General features: G+C 46.2%; 1 protein-coding gene and 1 long non-coding RNA gene across 4 annotated transcripts in view; one reads left to right on the top strand and one right to left on the bottom strand.

Moving 5' to 3' along the window:
* The window catches only part of LOC146074287 (uncharacterized), a 133264-nt gene extending 122961 nt beyond the window's left edge, over positions 1 to 10303 (top strand). The window contains exon 3 of the long non-coding RNA XR_014473401.1: positions 9486 to 10303. This is a non-coding gene — a long non-coding RNA (uncharacterized LOC146074287). The remainder of the gene's footprint in view (positions 1 to 9485) is intronic.
* Positions 1 to 16911, bottom strand: part of ANO4 (anoctamin 4) — a 231490-nt gene that overhangs the window by 118414 nt on the left and 96165 nt on the right. The gene's annotated exons all lie outside the window — the stretch shown is intronic.

Genomic DNA, 16911 nt, shown 5'->3' with positions numbered 1-16911 from the left:
AATTAAAAGGCGGAAGATTATGACTCACTTGAAGAGGCTTAAGCCAGATATAGTATTCCTTCAAGAGACCCATTGGAATATAGGGGATGTTAATGTTTTAAGAGACACTTGGTTGGGGGAATTCAGGGCGGCATCTTATACCTCGAAGCGCAGGGGGGTGGTTACATTATTCCGCAAACACCTTCCATATACCATAAAAGATGTATGGACAGACCCAGAAGGTCACTTTATCTTCATAAAGATCACAATGTTTGGCCTGCTATACACGCTGATTAATATATATGCTCCCGTCAGTCAACACAAACTATTCTATACATCGATCTATTCCAAACTATTACAGTGGGCTGAAGGGGAAATGATTATGGGCGGAGATTTTAACTGTGTACAGTCCTTGGGTCTGGATAGGTCCACGGGAACGGGGAGGGATGAAATGAGAGACGAAGCTGCCCCTACTGGCATACTAACCAATAATCTCAACCTATGCGATCCATGGAGATGCCGATACCCAGTATCTAGAGAATACTCATTCTACTCCCACCCGCACCACTCCTCATCTAGAATTGACTACTGGCTATTGTCTAAACCATTATATCATAAGGTTATTGATGCTGGGATCAATCTCATAACACTGTCCGACCACGCCCCAGTGTGGTTCACACTGGCCCTCACAGATCCAATAACGACTACATATAATTGGAGGTTCCCCTCCTATTTAGCTAACTCCTCCGACTTCCACACACACCTGAAGCATGCAATTAATATGTATCAGAGAGATAATACGGAACATGAACAGGACATTAACCTGTTCTGGGCAGCGGCTAAACCGGTGATCAGGGGTCAAATCATAGAATATGTGGCCAGGAAACGCAAAAAGCTGAGAAGTGCCATAGAAATATGCAGTACCAGGCTATCGGAAGCCTATAATGCTTTGCTATTAAGCGACACCGAAGAGAATCAGACTTCATATCGAATGGCCAAACAAGCTTACGACGCTCTATGTACTGAAAGAGCACAGTTCACACACAACGCACAACGAAACAGATATTATCGAGGCTGCAATAAGGCAGGGAGATTATTGGCCAATTTAATCCGCACACATACAACCCCATCACAGATCCTACAAATACAGTCCCCCAGGGGATCCCTTGTAGACAACCCACAGGAAATACTGCTTACCTTTCAGGACTACTATGAACAGCTGTACTCAGCTCCACCAGACAACCCCACAGAGGGACTAGACTTCCTTAGACTAGCCGACTCACCTACACTTACCCCAGAGGAAAGGGAATCTTTGATGTCCCCTGTTACCGAATTAGAAATTTCAACCCTAATCAAATCCTTGACAAAGGGCAAATCCCCAGGTCCTGATGGATTGGGGGCCGAGTTCTATCAAATGGCCCATGATCAGATACTAACCCATATTACCTCCCTCTTTAATTCCATGTTATCAGGTAACCCCCCACCGGACAGATTCACAGAAGCTAGAATTGTAGTATTCCCCAAACCGGGGAAAGACCCCTTAAAAGTGCAATCATATAGACCCATATCCCTGCTAAATCAAGATCTTAAACTCTTCACTAAATTACTAGCTCAGAGGCTCCAACCCATACTATCGAGGATTCTCCACCCGGCCCAAAACGGGTTCGTGAGAGGACGAACCTCAGTACACAACACAAGACTATTAATTGCCGCCATGCAAAAGTCGAACCAACTCTCATCCAAGGACACTATTATAGTCAGCTGCGACGCCGACAAGGCGTTCGATAGGGTCTCCTGGCCACATATTTTAAGAGTCCTACAGTCTCAGCAGTTTGGGTAGGGATTCATGAACGTATTCCGTATGCTATACTCAGGCCCTACAGCACACATAATGGTAAATGGCCTTAATTCTGCAAATTTCAAGCTATCAAGAGGGACACGACAAGGCTGCCCACTTTCGCCACTATTTTTTAACCTAGCCCTAGACCCACTGATTAGAGTTTTCATGAAAGACGAGAACTGGAGGGGGGTCCCAATCGGGGGGTTGGAAATAAAGGTGTCAGCATTTGCGGATGACTTGCTACTTTATATCAGCAACCCAAAAGAGGCCATACTGAGCCTTCAACAGACTATGTCAGACTTCCACAGGGTGTCCGGATTCCTAGTCAATTTTGACAAAACAGAGGCCCTGGCGCTATGTCCAGAGGTGATGCAGGGGTGGGCATATAAGTTCCCATTTCGATGGACGCAGGACTGCTTGACATACTTAGGCTTGAAATTCCCCAGACAGACATCTGATATATATTCCACCAACTATTCACACCACATCTCTCAATTAAAGGCGGATTTTGCTAAGTGGCAACACCTGCCCCTCTCATATCTGGGACGGTGTCAGCTATATAGAATGGTCTCGTTTCCTCGCCTCCTGTACCCGGCCCAGATGCTGCCATATCTTATAAAGAAGCATGATATCATGCAAATCAATAGAGCTCTCACAAAATTTATATGGGCAGGCAAACGCCCGAGAATTGCGCTATTCAAGCTACAACAACCCCTGTCTCTTGGAGGTATCAACCTCCCTAACATTCAGGACTATGCACTAGCATCTAACATGAGGTACGCTCTGGACTGGATACAGGGGACCAATCACTATATAGATCGGGTAATAGACCAAGCATTTATACCTAACTCCACATTAGTGGCGCACCTACACTCCCCAATGGGAACTATAGAAACGAACATTAAATCTAACCCCTTGCTGTATACCCCATACATAGCCTGGAGATCATGGAGACAACGATCCAAACTATGCACCACACGGTCTCTGTTCTCAACCCTGACAGGGAATAGAGACTTTCAAGAGGGCGCCCCGGATCAGATATATGGGAGGTGGCATAATCAGGGCCTTCAAATGATACATCACTTCCTCAACTCAGACCATACTATCATGCTTACACTATCAAACTTAAAAGAAAAGTTCCCAAACATACACATTCCAATATTTGCATACTTCCAAGTCAGAAGTTATATCACCAAACTATTACCCACCCTTCCGAAGGCCGAATTTACCAACACCCTGAATAACCTGATAATCACAAGCGAGGGAAGATCAATTTCGACATCAGTAATACATGAGCTCATCAGGAAGAAAATCGACCTAAACACCAATACCACAGGCCTCTCCAAGTGGCAGGACACACCGCCAGGCCTGACCACCCTAGATGTAATCAGACTCACAGTTAAACTCAACAAGCAAATGGTTTCAGCCTCATACGCAGAAATGCAATACAAAATCCTACACAGGGCCTATTTCACCCCAAAGCTCAGACACATAACTGGAATAGCAGACAATTCAAACTGTTTTAAATGTTCCTCACCAGATGCAGAAATCACGCACTGCCTTTGGTCCTGCACGGTGGTACAGACCTTCTGGGACAAGATACAGGCATATATCACTGACACACTACACATCACGTTCACGATCAACATGAACTGGGCGCTATGGAATTACTATCCTCCTTCGCTTAATCCCAAACTTGCACAAGGCACGAGACTCCTACTGGCTAGAATAGCGACAGCAGCAAAGAAAACCATACTCTCTAGGTGGATTCATCAGGAGGATATTTCATTTTCGTTATGTATGCCTAGACTAATTTATATGTACCAAATGGATTGGGTTGAATGCATGGGGGATGTAGAGACCAGATCGGAGAAATTCTTTGATATATGGCTACCATACGTAGCAATACTGCCGGCAAGTGAAAAAGAAATTATAAGGAAAATTGTCCACTTGTCTACCTGGTATAATATGGCTGTTTTAGCGGCGGGTAAACCACCCTTCTAGGCTCCATCTAAACTGATATGCTTGTAACACGCTCAAGGAATGCATTCTGGTGAATTCTATGTCTGTGACCATTCTTTCATGATTTATTGCTGTACAATGTGCCTATGCTGATGAAATTGTATGCACAATACGCAATGCAATGCCTGTTATTTATTTCTGTTCAACTGTGAATAAAAATATAAAAAAAAAAAAAAAAGACCCACAGCAGCCTCAAAAAAAAAAAAAGGTGATCAGTGATGCAACACTGATTACCAGTGAGGGGCAGCAGGTGCACAACCTTTGGTGCAACTGACAGTTCAACTGGCAGCAACTGACAGGTATATATATAAAAAAAAAAAAACCTCTGCGCCCCCAAAAAGTTGCTGATCACCTCAGATATAGTGATCAGCACAAAAGGCGGGGGTAGCAGACACAAAATATACACTCTCTATCACTCTCTGTCACTATCTCTCTCTATCTCTCACTATCTATCACTATCTATCACTATCTATCACTATCTATCACTATCTATCACACTGCAGCAGCAGCACTGACAGTTATATGTATAAAAAAAAACCTGCACCCCCAAAAAGGGGGGGTAGCAGACACAAAATATACACTCTCTATCACTCTCTGTCACTATCTCTCTCTATCTCTCACTATCTATCACTATCTATCACTATGACACTGCAGCAGCAGCACTGACAGTTATATATATAAAAAAAAAACCTGCACCCCCAAAAAGGGGGGGTAGCAGACACAAATCTCTCTATCTCTCACTATCTATCACTATCTATCACTATCTCTCACTATCTATCACTATCTATCACTATGACACTGCAGCAGCAGCAGTGACAGTTATTTATATATAAAAAAACCCTGCACCCCCAAAAAGGGGGGGTAGCAGACACAAAATATAGCTCTCTCTGTCACTATCTCTCTATCTCTCTCTATCTCTCTCTCTATCTCTTTATCTCTCTATCACACTGCAGCAGCAGCAGGAAGTCCCAAGAAGTCAGATCCAGGAAGCGTCCAGCACGCTACAAGCAGTGATCAAGTGATCAGGTAAGGTATTTGCAAGGATCAGGTAAGTATTAGCAAGGATCAGGTCAGTATCACGGCAGATAGGCACGGTGACCGCTCTGCACGCTATTCCAGACCGGAATGGCGTCTGCAGCGCAGTCACCGGTAGTTTAAATGTCGCGCCTTGGCTGTGATTGGTCCGTGGGTCCCACGGACCAATCACAGCCTTGGGGGCAGGTGGGGTGAGGGTGGGGTGAGGTGTCATCGTCACCGATGACCCCCTCATGCCCCCTGACGCCCGGCGGTGATTGACACCTGTGTTACCGAGCGTCCGATTCGCTGGTAACACAGGAAAACGCTGTGAATGGCTGTTCACACTGAACAGCCAATCACAGCGATCGCCGACGGGGGGGCGACATCGCAGCCCCCCCTGGGCATGCAGGGACATGTCTGCTGTCAGGGACAGCAGACATCGTCCCTCTGTCACTGCGTCTCGAGACGCAGTGACAGTTTAAAGTCATGACGTACATTTATGCCATGTGTCGGGAAGTACATCCCAGCCATGACGTAAATGTACGTCAAATGTCGGGAAGGGGTTAATGCTTAACAAATAAAGGAAAGTAGTTAAAGAGTAGATAGTTAGGGGAATATCTTTAATCTGTGTAAACTTGGATCTCCTGCAGCACATTAATACTTTTGCAAGCAGCATTTATAATAAAAACAATCTACAGACAAATAAGAGTTTGAAAATTTGCTTTAAGATATACTGTATGCATTCAAAAAAGTGTCGTTACTCGACGCTTAACTTTATAATCAGCATGAATCCAGAACGATCTCCTTTCATGTAAACAGAAAACGCTCTAGCTAATTAGGGGTTATTTGTAATAAGTTTCACTTTGTAAAACCTTTCATTAATATATTATTTCACTTGTTTTAACTAATGTTTTATGTCTGGAGACTCACAGAATACCAGAGGAGTTTAAAAACATTAATGGTATTTTTTTTTCTGGTTATAACAAGCACTTTATAGGCAAGGAAGTGTCCTTGTGTGTATTCTATATTTGACTCTGGTCAGAGAAGTCACTTTTTACTGCACTAGGAGGCGCCACCTGCCTTTATTTTATATGTTCATGCTGTATAGCTATGTTGTATTCTGAAATACCTTCTGTATCAAATCGTGTGTACAGATTAGTTTCTTCTTCACCTCGTGGGGAGGTAAGTGCCGTTATTTGAATATGTCAATGGACCTCGCACCTCTTTCTTTTTAAATCAATGAGTGCCATCACGCTTTTTATATATATATATATATATATATATATATATATATATATATATATATATATATATATATATATATATAGTGTCGTTGGTTGAAGCAGGCACTCACCATAAGCATTAGAGCAAGTTGAACTAAAGATTTATTTTAAATCATCACAGCAGTCGATGTTTCGATCCACCAAAGGGATCTTTGTCAAGACAAAATATGTCACATCACAGGACAGGCAGCACCAGGCAGTGTACATATGCAGTGTCCAGAGTGGCTATTTATGGTATCACTGGGGTAATTGGTGAACACACCCACTTCCTGTAAGTCAGAACCCCGGAAGTGTACTAAATAGTACTATTAGAGAGCCAAAAGTGGCACAGAAACTCCCTTAATACGGAGATATAGCTGCAGATAATGTTATAAATAAATATAAGCCAACTCACCCTACTAGAAAGGACCAAAATCAATGTGGATAGCCACGCTCTGTGGAAACCGGAAGTATCATGCGTTCCGCCACTGTGGAATGCATGACTAACAGGAACTTGTGCATCTGGCTAGAGCAGCCTGAACTTAATTGAGTGGACGTCACCCAAACCCGGAAGTGCAGTGCGCACAAGTAATAGGGGACGCATAAGGGTGACTACTATATTATGTGCCGAACCTGGAAAGGAACATGCGTTCCACCGCTGTGGAATGCATGTAAAACCAGAAAACTGCGCTATTATAGAAGAGGGGGACTACGCTGAAAGCACGTGTGCCGCATAGCGGCCAACATACCAGCTTACAGTATATCTATAGGAGGCCAATATTAACCTCCAATTATGTGGCCAGAAAACTATTTTTAATTTTCAAGAGGGTGAGACAGCCAAAGATGTACCACCAACTTGCAACCATAAATGCCCAGCAAAATACACTGCCTGATACATCACATTATATGTTATGGGGTTAATACTTAATAAGCAAAACAAGACATTTTTCCCCCAGCTCACTGAATGGTATTAGTAACCAATCTTGAACACTACATGATACTAGAATTCAGAGATATTGGTTACATATACCTGTGCAGGTGTATGATATGCCCCCAAGCCACATCAAGGTTTCTCTGTGGGCTGGCCTGCTGCCCACGGATGCTCTGGCCAGTGCGGCAAGACGAACCGCCGCAGGCACCGTTGTGTAGTGAAGGGGGGTGCTCGTGGCCGTGCGAGCTGTGGTGGACAGGGCGGTCTGGGCCCTACCCTCTGTCAGAGTGGCCCGGGACAGCTGTCCCCATAGCACCCTCCTGTTGGCGGCCCTGCCTGTGAGTGCCTTTGTTTCTTAATACAATATATACATCTCTCTCTATATTTTTATATAATTGATCTACTTGGAGTTCCTAGACCTATTTATCCATATATACCCATTTGAACCGGAGGGCACCCATGTGAGTTGACTGGCTGAATAGCAACCTATACTGTATATAAATATATATATAGTCGTCAATAGCAGAGGAGCCGTCTGCATATTATTTCCCATTATAAGTTGTCAGAGTGCTGCGCCTATGTCCGCTACATTGTTTCTTCTGTGAGGGCACCGGGTCAAGTTTTGTACTGCTTTGCCAGGCCCCGTCATCTGTCGGAAGGGGGCGCACGCGCACGAGAAGCTCACCTCCCCAAAAACAATAGGTTCGACAGATGGATAGCTGCGCCCGGGGCTGCTGCTGTGTGTAATTTCTGTGGGTCACCACGCTCCCACCAACAAAGTACAGTACACAAGAATGAAAAAACACTTCAGCGCTGTCCCTAAATTAATTCTGGAATGAACTTGCTTGATGATTTTCTGGTTTGACTGATGTCTTTCGACACTGTCTAGACAGGATGAGGCCTCTTACTGACCTCTGTGGGGGTCCCTATATGCACATAAAGGTATCTTTTATGTGTTCCCCAGGATTGTCTCACTTCACTCCTTCTCTGACCTCGCACTCTTTTTCATAGACCCAATATAGATATTACTGACCTTATATAAAGGCCCTATTTTCATATAAAGGTATTTTTATTTGCAGCTAACGGGTACCGCGATGGGCACCAGGCTGGCACCGAGCTATGCCAATTTATTTATGGCTAAGTGGGAGGAGGAGAGCATCTTTAACAACATGCAGCTCGGTGCCAGCCTGGTGTCCTGGAAGCGGTACATTGATGACATTTTGTTTATTTGGAATGGGGATGATGTCTCTTTAAGTAATTTTTGTGATGTTTTGAATTGTAATGATATCAATGTAAAATTAACTTTTGATAAAAGTCAAACAAATGTCAATTTCCTCGACCTATACATTTATGTGGAGGACGGTAAGGTTAAAACCCGCAATTTCGAAAAAACTACGGATTGCAATTCATTTATCAATTACACGAGCAACCACCATATAAATTGGTTGCGCAGCATACCCAATGGGCAGTTCCAGAGGATAGGCAGAAATTGCACGGAACTGGACATATATGAGGTTCATGCAGATAAATTGGAAAAGCAATTTAAAAATAAGGGTTACCAAGAGAATGTCATTACTAAAGCTAGAGAAAAGGGTAGGGGATCAGTACAAAATGTAGTGAAGGTAACACCAGCGGTCCCCCAACCTGAAAAGAGTAATGCACACAGAGGGGTGAATTTTATCACTAAATTTACCAGCCAATCCAAACAGGTTGAGAAAATCATCAGGAAACATTGGGGCATCCTTAAGAGTGATCCCATCCTAAAACGGTTTGTTGATGAGAATCCCCATTTTATTTACAGGAAAGCCAATAATTTAAAAAATCTCCTAGTCACCAGTGCCATTAATACACCGTCCCCCCTGAACCCTATAAAATCGAAAGGTTTTTATCGGTGTGGGACCTGCTCAATGTGCAGGGTGTGTAAAAGTGACAGTAGAGTGATTAATCAATACAAGTCCACACAGACAAATGAGTGGTATACCATCGATGATTTTATCACCTGCAGCACTAAATTCTGCATATATATAATTGAATGTACTTGTCACAAACAATACATTGGTAAAACCACTAGAATGCTTAAGACCCGCATGGCAGAACATGTGAGAAATATCAAAAAGGGGACTGAAACCCATAATGTGTCTCTGCATTTCAAAAATATACATAATTGCGATACTAAACATTTGTTTTCATTCTGTGGTGTAAATGTTATAAAAGAGCACTGGAGAGTCAATGACAGGGAGAAAAGATTGTCTTGTGCTGAGATGAAAAAAATCTATTCTCACAAGACAATAGAACCAAATGGGCTAAATGTGGCTTTTGAAGTAAAGTGTTTTTTATGAAAATATTTTTATGAAAATTCTTTTATGAAATTGCAATTTACTAATGTGTGCTTTTTATTATGTTTGTCTATGTCTGCACTAATCTATGGAGAAAGCAATTACGTTTTTGGCTACATCATGGCTCCCTGAAGCAGGGACACATATCATACAGCATTGATCCTTATGAAAATGGAGCATCCAAAATGGCCCCCGCTGTATATACAAACGGAGAAGGATGTGACACCTGTGCCTGCAGAGGAAGCACATAGAGGAAGCGTTTCACGCGCGCACAGGGAGGAGAGCTGTATAGTGACAAGTGGAACCACTGAAGCGGGTGTTTGCGCACGATCCGGTAACCGGAAGTCACTTCCGCCGGACCGGAAATGACGCGACGCAACTCTCACAGGTGTGTGAGGAGTTGTAGGAAAAAGAGAGAAAACATGGACTCTAATCCCGGAAGGGATGCGGTGGATCTCTCCTATACTGTATGCGCAATATTATGCATATTATGTGACAGCATGTGTATTTGGTATATGGATATAATAGAAGTGTAGCCAGGAACAGAAAATGTATTAGCTAGTTGTTTAGGAGGGCTTATAGGAGGCAGTTTTTTTCTGCTCCGGCCCAGGTTTTTTGTATTACTGTTTTATAGTAATGAAGGGGACAAGTATATAAACCACCCCAGTACACTTACCTCTCACACCTTGAAAAAGGGCTATAACCTGGAGCCCGAAACGCGTTGGTGAAGGAGGGGACACAGCTGATGGTGAGACTTTTTTGTGCTATTTTACATCTGGCAAATTCAGCTCAACCTGTTCCGGATACAGGGAGAGTTTGAACTTTAAGGTCTCACCATTTTTGTGTTTGTTTTTAACACATTTTTATCGTCTGTTTTTACCTTGTACCATATGGAATAAATTTTTGATGGAGTACGCTGGTTGTGGAGAATATCCTTACCTTGAAAAGACTAAAGAAACCGTTATGTGCCTATAGGGCCTCACATAGAGGTGAGTGTTGGTCTTTGAGACGTGTTGATGTGAATGTTGGGAGTCTAAAGTGACAAGGAAGTTACCAGAGGATCGTATCACCTCCCCGTCTGTAGGTCCCCGCGCCTCCTCGCACCCCCCCTAACCCTGCCCGTCTCCCTTAAGCGGAGACGGGCAGGTTTTCTGCCGCCCAACCACCGAGTGTGAGACGCTTGCGCGTCCTAGTCAGATGGAGCACCTCTCCGTTGGGTTGAGTATCCCTTATCCAAATATCCATTATCAAAATTATTTCGAAAACCATACATTCCAGAAATTTACCAAAAAAAATCTTGCTAAAAGCACCACTGGGGACATCTGTAACAGCACCACTGAGGGAATGATATGTAACTGGCCCTAAATATGTGCAAGAAAATGATTGCTTGGCATTCAAATTCAGTACCTGAGATAGTACACAAATCATGTTTTGAAACCTTGCTTTATGCACAAATAAAATATATTTGTGTGTATTTCATGTGTTTGTACAACATAAATGCAAGATATCTCAAGATACATCAATGAAATATAGAATAGTCCATTATCCAAAATTCTTCTGGTCATGAGCATTTCAGATAAGGGATACTCAACCTGCATATACATATATATTAGGGCGGAGTGAAAAAACTGAAATTGAGAAATTCAAAATCGGCTAGTGTGGAAAAGTTGTGACTTGACCTGAATAAGAAACGTACAAAAGCTTTTTGATCTGAGTCAACATCTTCTGTTCTGGCAAGAGGTCTGAAGTTTCACTTTTTTGGTGAAAATGACGAAAACTGTGAAGATGCTCTGATCTAGTTAAAATTATGTCATGATGTCTTAGAGTGGTTTATTAATATACTTTAGCTTAGTAAAAGAGAGTACAAGCTTGTCCTAGTGCAAAGTGACTGACTTTGGCGAGAGAAAAAATCCCTGATAAATGACCCATTTTCATGGTTTCAATTGTGAATATGGTGTTTTCTCGGGAACGTGTTTTTTTTTTTTCTTTTGGGAGAGGATGCTCTGTAATTGATGTGATCAGGAAAATAAACTTGCTGGAAAAAAAAACTGGGTAAATATCTTTTGTTTGCCTTTAGTAGAGTAGTGCACCAATGTGTCTTCTAATGTCCAACAAACTCTTTACTGAATGCTCCAGTAAGTTCAGTAACAATACATTACACTCTGTTCTTTAGGTGCAGGATTTAAAACACTTCTGTTTATTTGTTTATTAGTTTATTTGTTTAAAAAACAGTTTTGCATCCCCTATGCTGGGAACATGAATGGGCTGCATTACGGCATATAGTATGCCAAAGATAAGCCAATATATTAACAATTAATTATTATATACGTTGAACTGTATTATGATGTAATAAACAAATACATCTAATGTTTAGTGATATTTAAAATGATACATTAAACAGTTTACACTGTTACTTGTAATACCTATTGTAACAGTTACTATTTTTCAATAACAGACTACAAGTTATTTCTTATTAGCAAGATCTGACAACCAGACACTGTTATTGATAAGACACAATGGGGCAGATGTATGACTGGGCGTTATGGGGGAGAAGGGGTATCAGCGGACGTTATGTGCACTGATGCCATTTCTCCCCCATGTATGATGGAGCCAGTGTGCGGTAAAGGACAGGGGCGGTGCTGCTATCTAAATGATAGCAGGCCGAATGTATGAATGGTCAGCATCATTACTAATGAAAAGGTAATGAGGCTTTTCTGTGAACGGTTGTATCACTGCCTTTTGGCCCTTATTCAAACCTGATCGCAGTAAAAATGTGTTCTCAAAATGGGCAAAAAAATGCTGCACTGATGTAACATGTGCAGAGTGAGTTAGATATGGGTGGGGTGTATTGAAACTGAAATCTAAATTGCAGTTTAAAAATCAAGCAGCCAACATTTACCCTGCACAGAAACAAAATAACTCACACAAATGTAACTCTCTCTGCACATGTTACATCTGCCCCCCCCCCTGCAGTGCAGCATTTTTTTGCCCATTTTTAGAACAAATTTTTACTGCGATCAGGTTTGAATAAGGGCCAAAAGGCAGTGATACAACCGTTCACAGAAAAGCCTCATTACCTTTTCATTACTGCACACTGGCTCCATCATACATGGGGGAGAAATGGCATCAGTGCACATAACGTCCGCTGATACCCCTTCTCCTCCATAACGCCCAGTCATACATCTGCCCCATTGTGTCTTATCAATAACAGTGTCTGGTTGTCAGATCTTGCTAATAAGAAATAACTTGTAGTCTGTTATTGAAAAACAGTAACTGTTACAATAAGTATTACAAGTAACAGTGTAAACTGTTTAATGTATCATTTTAAATATCACTAAACATTATAAACAGTAGTGTTTTAAATCCTGCACCTAAAGAACAGAGTGTAATGCATTGTTACTGAACTTAATGGAGCATTCAGTAAAGAGTTTGTTGGACATTAGAAGACACATAGGTGCACTATTCTATTAAAGGCAAAAAAAGGGATTTACCCTGTTTTTTTTCACCAAGTTTCTTTTCCTGATCACATCAATTACAGAGCATTCCCTCCCACAAAAAAAAAAAAAAAAAACACAGTCCGGAGAAAACACCATATTCACAATTGAAACCACGAAAATGGGTCATTTATCAGGGATTTTTTCTCTCGCCAAAGTCAGTCACTTTGCACTAGGACAAGCTCGTACTCTCTTTTACTAAGCTAAAGTATATTAATAAACCACTCTAAGACATCATGACATAATTTTAACTAGATCGGAGCATCTTCACAGTTTTCGTCATTTTCACCAAAAAAGTGAAACTTCGGGCCTCTTGCCAGAACAGAAGATGTTGACTCAGATCAAAAAGCTTTTGCACATTTCTTATTCAAGTCAAGTCACAACATTTCCACACTAGCCGATTTTGAATTTCTCAATTTCAGTTTTTTCACTCCGCCCTAATATATATATATAGATATACTAGGTGATTCATCGCGCCCTACGGGCGCTCTTCACACCGGCGTAAGGGGCTACGCCCCTTAATTTGTGAACATTTGTATTGTGAGAAATATGGTTAGAATTGTATGAAAGATGCCCTGTATTGCAGCATCTGGCAGTGGGTGAGGGTCCAGCGTGGCAGCACAGGAGTACCGGACGGTGGCCCTGAGTCAGTGTCTCCTCCTACTGGGTGGGAGTTAGGGTGCATGAGAGCAGGAGGCTGGGATATGAGGCATGATAGGGGTATGTGGGCAACACAGCGTCAGCGATTACCCAGTGGTGGAAGTTACGGTTCAGGAGAGCCGGAAGCTGGGTAGTGATAGGGGTGTGTGGGCATACGGGGGACTAAAGAGGGTGGTGGACACTGTGCAGCTTCTGCCAGTGGGTGAGGGTCCAGCGTGGCAGCACAGAAATACAGGAGTCAGTGTCTCCTCCGACTGGGTGGGAGTTAGGGTGCATGAGAGCAGGAGGCTGGGCGGTAAAGCATGATAGGGGAATGTGAGCAACACAGGGTGAGCGGGTCTCCACTGGCGGAAGTTACGGGGCAGGAGAACAGGATGCAGGGCAGTGTCCTCCTACATTGATGGCAAAAGTATTCAACATCGGCCATAAACCATCGATTATTTGAAAATCATTGATGGTCGATGGGCATCCCTAGAACTGGAGGAGGGTGGGGGACAGTATGCAGCTCCCGGCAGTGGGTGAGCGTCTCCTCCCACTGGGAGGGAGTGAGCGTGCATGAGAGCAGGAGGCTGTATAATAGTGGTATGTGGGCAAGACATTGATAAAAGTTGTGGCGCTGGTGCAGAGGGCAGTGGGGAAACCTGCAGTGCGGCAGCCAGGGCCGGATTTCCCACCTAGGGGCGGTACCTGCTTGTGGTGGTACAGGATCCCCCATTGTCACGGAGGTACGTGAAATGCGGGAGCGGGGGCCGCGGTGGTCCGCTGGGGGGTGGAATTGCCGGAAGGGGGTCTGGGGGGTCTGCAAATTGCGGGAGGGGGGGTGGTGTGTGGGGATCCGCGGTTAGCGGGAGGGGGCGGGGGTCAGCAAATCGTGGGCGGGGGCGCGGGGGGGCTTGAATCGTGGGAAGGGGGGTCCGCAAATTGCGGGAGGGGGGTTGTCGGGGTTAGTGAATTGCGGGAGGGGGGGTTGCGGAGGTCCGTGAATTGCGGGAGGGGCGCGTGGGGTGCCGTGAGTCAAGGGGGGGTGGTGCGGGGGTCCGTGAATCACGGGAGGGGTCATGAATCGCAGGAGGCGGGGGTCGTGGGGGGGCTGTGAATCGCAGGAGGGGGGGTGTGGGGGGTTGCCGTGAATTGCATGAGGGGGGCGTGAATCAAGGGAGGGTGGGCGCAGGGGGGCGGTGCGGGGGTCCGTGAATTGCGGGAGGGGGCATGAATCGCGGGAGGGGGGGTCGTGGGGGGTTCCGAATCGCAGGAAGGGGGGTATGGGGGGTGCCGTGAATTGCGTGAGGGGGGCATGAATCGCGGGAGGGGGGGGTCCCCGAATGTGTGAATTACGGGGCGGTCGCAAATCGCGAGAGGTGCCGAGGGGGCCCGCAAATCGCGGGAGGGGGGCGCTACGGGGGGTTTCGTGAATCGCGGGAGGGGGGGTCGTGAGGGGTTGCGAATCGCAGGAAGGGGGGTGTGGGGGGTGCCGTGAATTGCGTGAGGGGGGCATGAATCGCGGGAGGTGGGGTCCCCGAATGTGTGAATTAGGGGGCGGTCGCAAATCGCGAGAAGTGCCGAGGGGGCCCGCAAATCGCGGGAGGGGGGCGCTACGGGGGGTTCAGTGAATCGCGGGAGGGGGCGGCGCGAATTGCGGGAGGGGGGTCGCAAATCATAGTAGGGGGGGGGGTGCCGTGAATCGCGGGAGGGGGGGTCGCGGGGGGCCCTTTTAATGCCGGGAGGGGGGGTCGCAGGGGTCCCGCGAATCGCGGGAGGGGAGGATGCAGGGGTCCTGCGAATCACGGGAGGGGGCTTGCGGGAGGGAGGGGTCGCTGGGGTCCCGCGATTTGCGGAAGGGTCGCGGGGGTCCCGCGTTTCGCGGGAGGGGGTGGTCGCGGAGGTCCAGCGAATCGCGGGAGGGGGTGGTCGGGTCTGGGACGGATATTAGACAGCACTTACATCGACAGCCATTACATCGACACCATTAGTTCGACAGCTCAATAGGTCGACATGGTTTTAGGTCGACATACCATTAGGTCGACATGTCATTATGTCGACAGCTCATTAGGTCGACATGTTTTTAGGTCGACACTGCCATAAGGTCGACAGAGTCTATGTCGACAGTCAAAAGGTCGACATGGGTTTTTTCACTGTTTTTTGGCCGAAATGTCGACACAGTCGACATGGACACAGTTTGAAGTGTACCGCAGCCGCTCGCTATGCTTCGGGCACGGTGCCTCGCTGCGCTCGGCACACTATTTTATTCTCCCACCACGCCCTAGTGGATAGTAGGGCATGAAATACCGCCTGTCGGCACATGTCGGCTCAATAAACAGTGAAAAAAACCCATGTCGACCTTTTGACTGTCGACATAGACACTGTCGACCTTATGGCAGTGTCGACCTAAAAACATGTCGACCTAATGAGCTGTCGACCTAATGAGCTGTCGACCTAATGAGCTGTTGACATAATGACATGTCGACCTAATGGTATGTCGACCTAAAACCATGTCGACCTATTGAGGTGTCGAACTAATGGTGTCGATGTAATGGCTGTCGATGTAAGTGCTGTCTAACAATAGTCCGGATACCGGGGTGGTCGCGGGGGTCCCGCGGGGGTCCCGCGAATCGCGGGAGGGGGGGTTCGCGGGGGTCCCGCAAATCACGGGAGGGGGGGTCGCGGGGGTCCCACGACTTGCGGGAGGGTGGAAAGCGGGGGTCCCGCGAATCGCGGGAGGGGGGGTGCGGGGTCCTGCGAATGGCGGGAGGGGGGGTCACGGGGGTTCCGCAAATCGCGGGAGGGGGGTCGCGGGGGTCCCGCGATTCGCGGGAGGGGGGGGTCGCGGGGGTCCCGCGATTCGCGGGAGGGGGGGTCAGGGGGGGTCCCGCGAATCGCGGGAGGGGGGGTCGCGGGGGGGTCCCGCAAATCGCGGAAGGGGGGGGGTTGCGGGGGGTCCCGCGAATCGCGGGAGGGGGGGGTCGCGGGGGTCCTGGCAGAGGGTAGGGATGTGCAGGAGTAATGGTGGATGGTGGCTGTGGAGTAATGGTGGATGGTGGGCGTGTACTGTAGCCCTGGCTGGGCGGGGGGAGGTGATGTCAAGGGGGTGGAACGTCAGACACATGAAAGTGAAACTGTTCTACACAGGAACGTTCTCCACAGGGGTTGAGTGACAGATCTGGCTAAATATATAAGAGATATCAGTGGCGTAACTAATAATTGTGCGCCCCCCCGCCGAAAATGCAGGGGGGTAAACAAATCCCCCCCCCGCCACCCCCGTGCGGCCGTTACCTCAGCCGTTACCTGTGCTGCCAGTCAGTGTGTAGGGGAGCCGGGGAGCGCGGAGGGGAGCCGGGGTGCGGGGGGTGTTGTGCGGCGGCAGGGGGGGTTT

This window comes from Crinia signifera, chromosome 4 (assembly GCF_055691185.1).
Source record: "Crinia signifera chromosome 4, ASM5569118v1, whole genome shotgun sequence".
Lineage (NCBI taxonomy): Eukaryota > Metazoa > Chordata > Amphibia > Anura > Myobatrachidae > Crinia > Crinia signifera.
The sequence above is the reverse complement of the archived record's forward strand: the minus strand, read 5'-3'. Positions and strand labels throughout refer to the sequence as shown.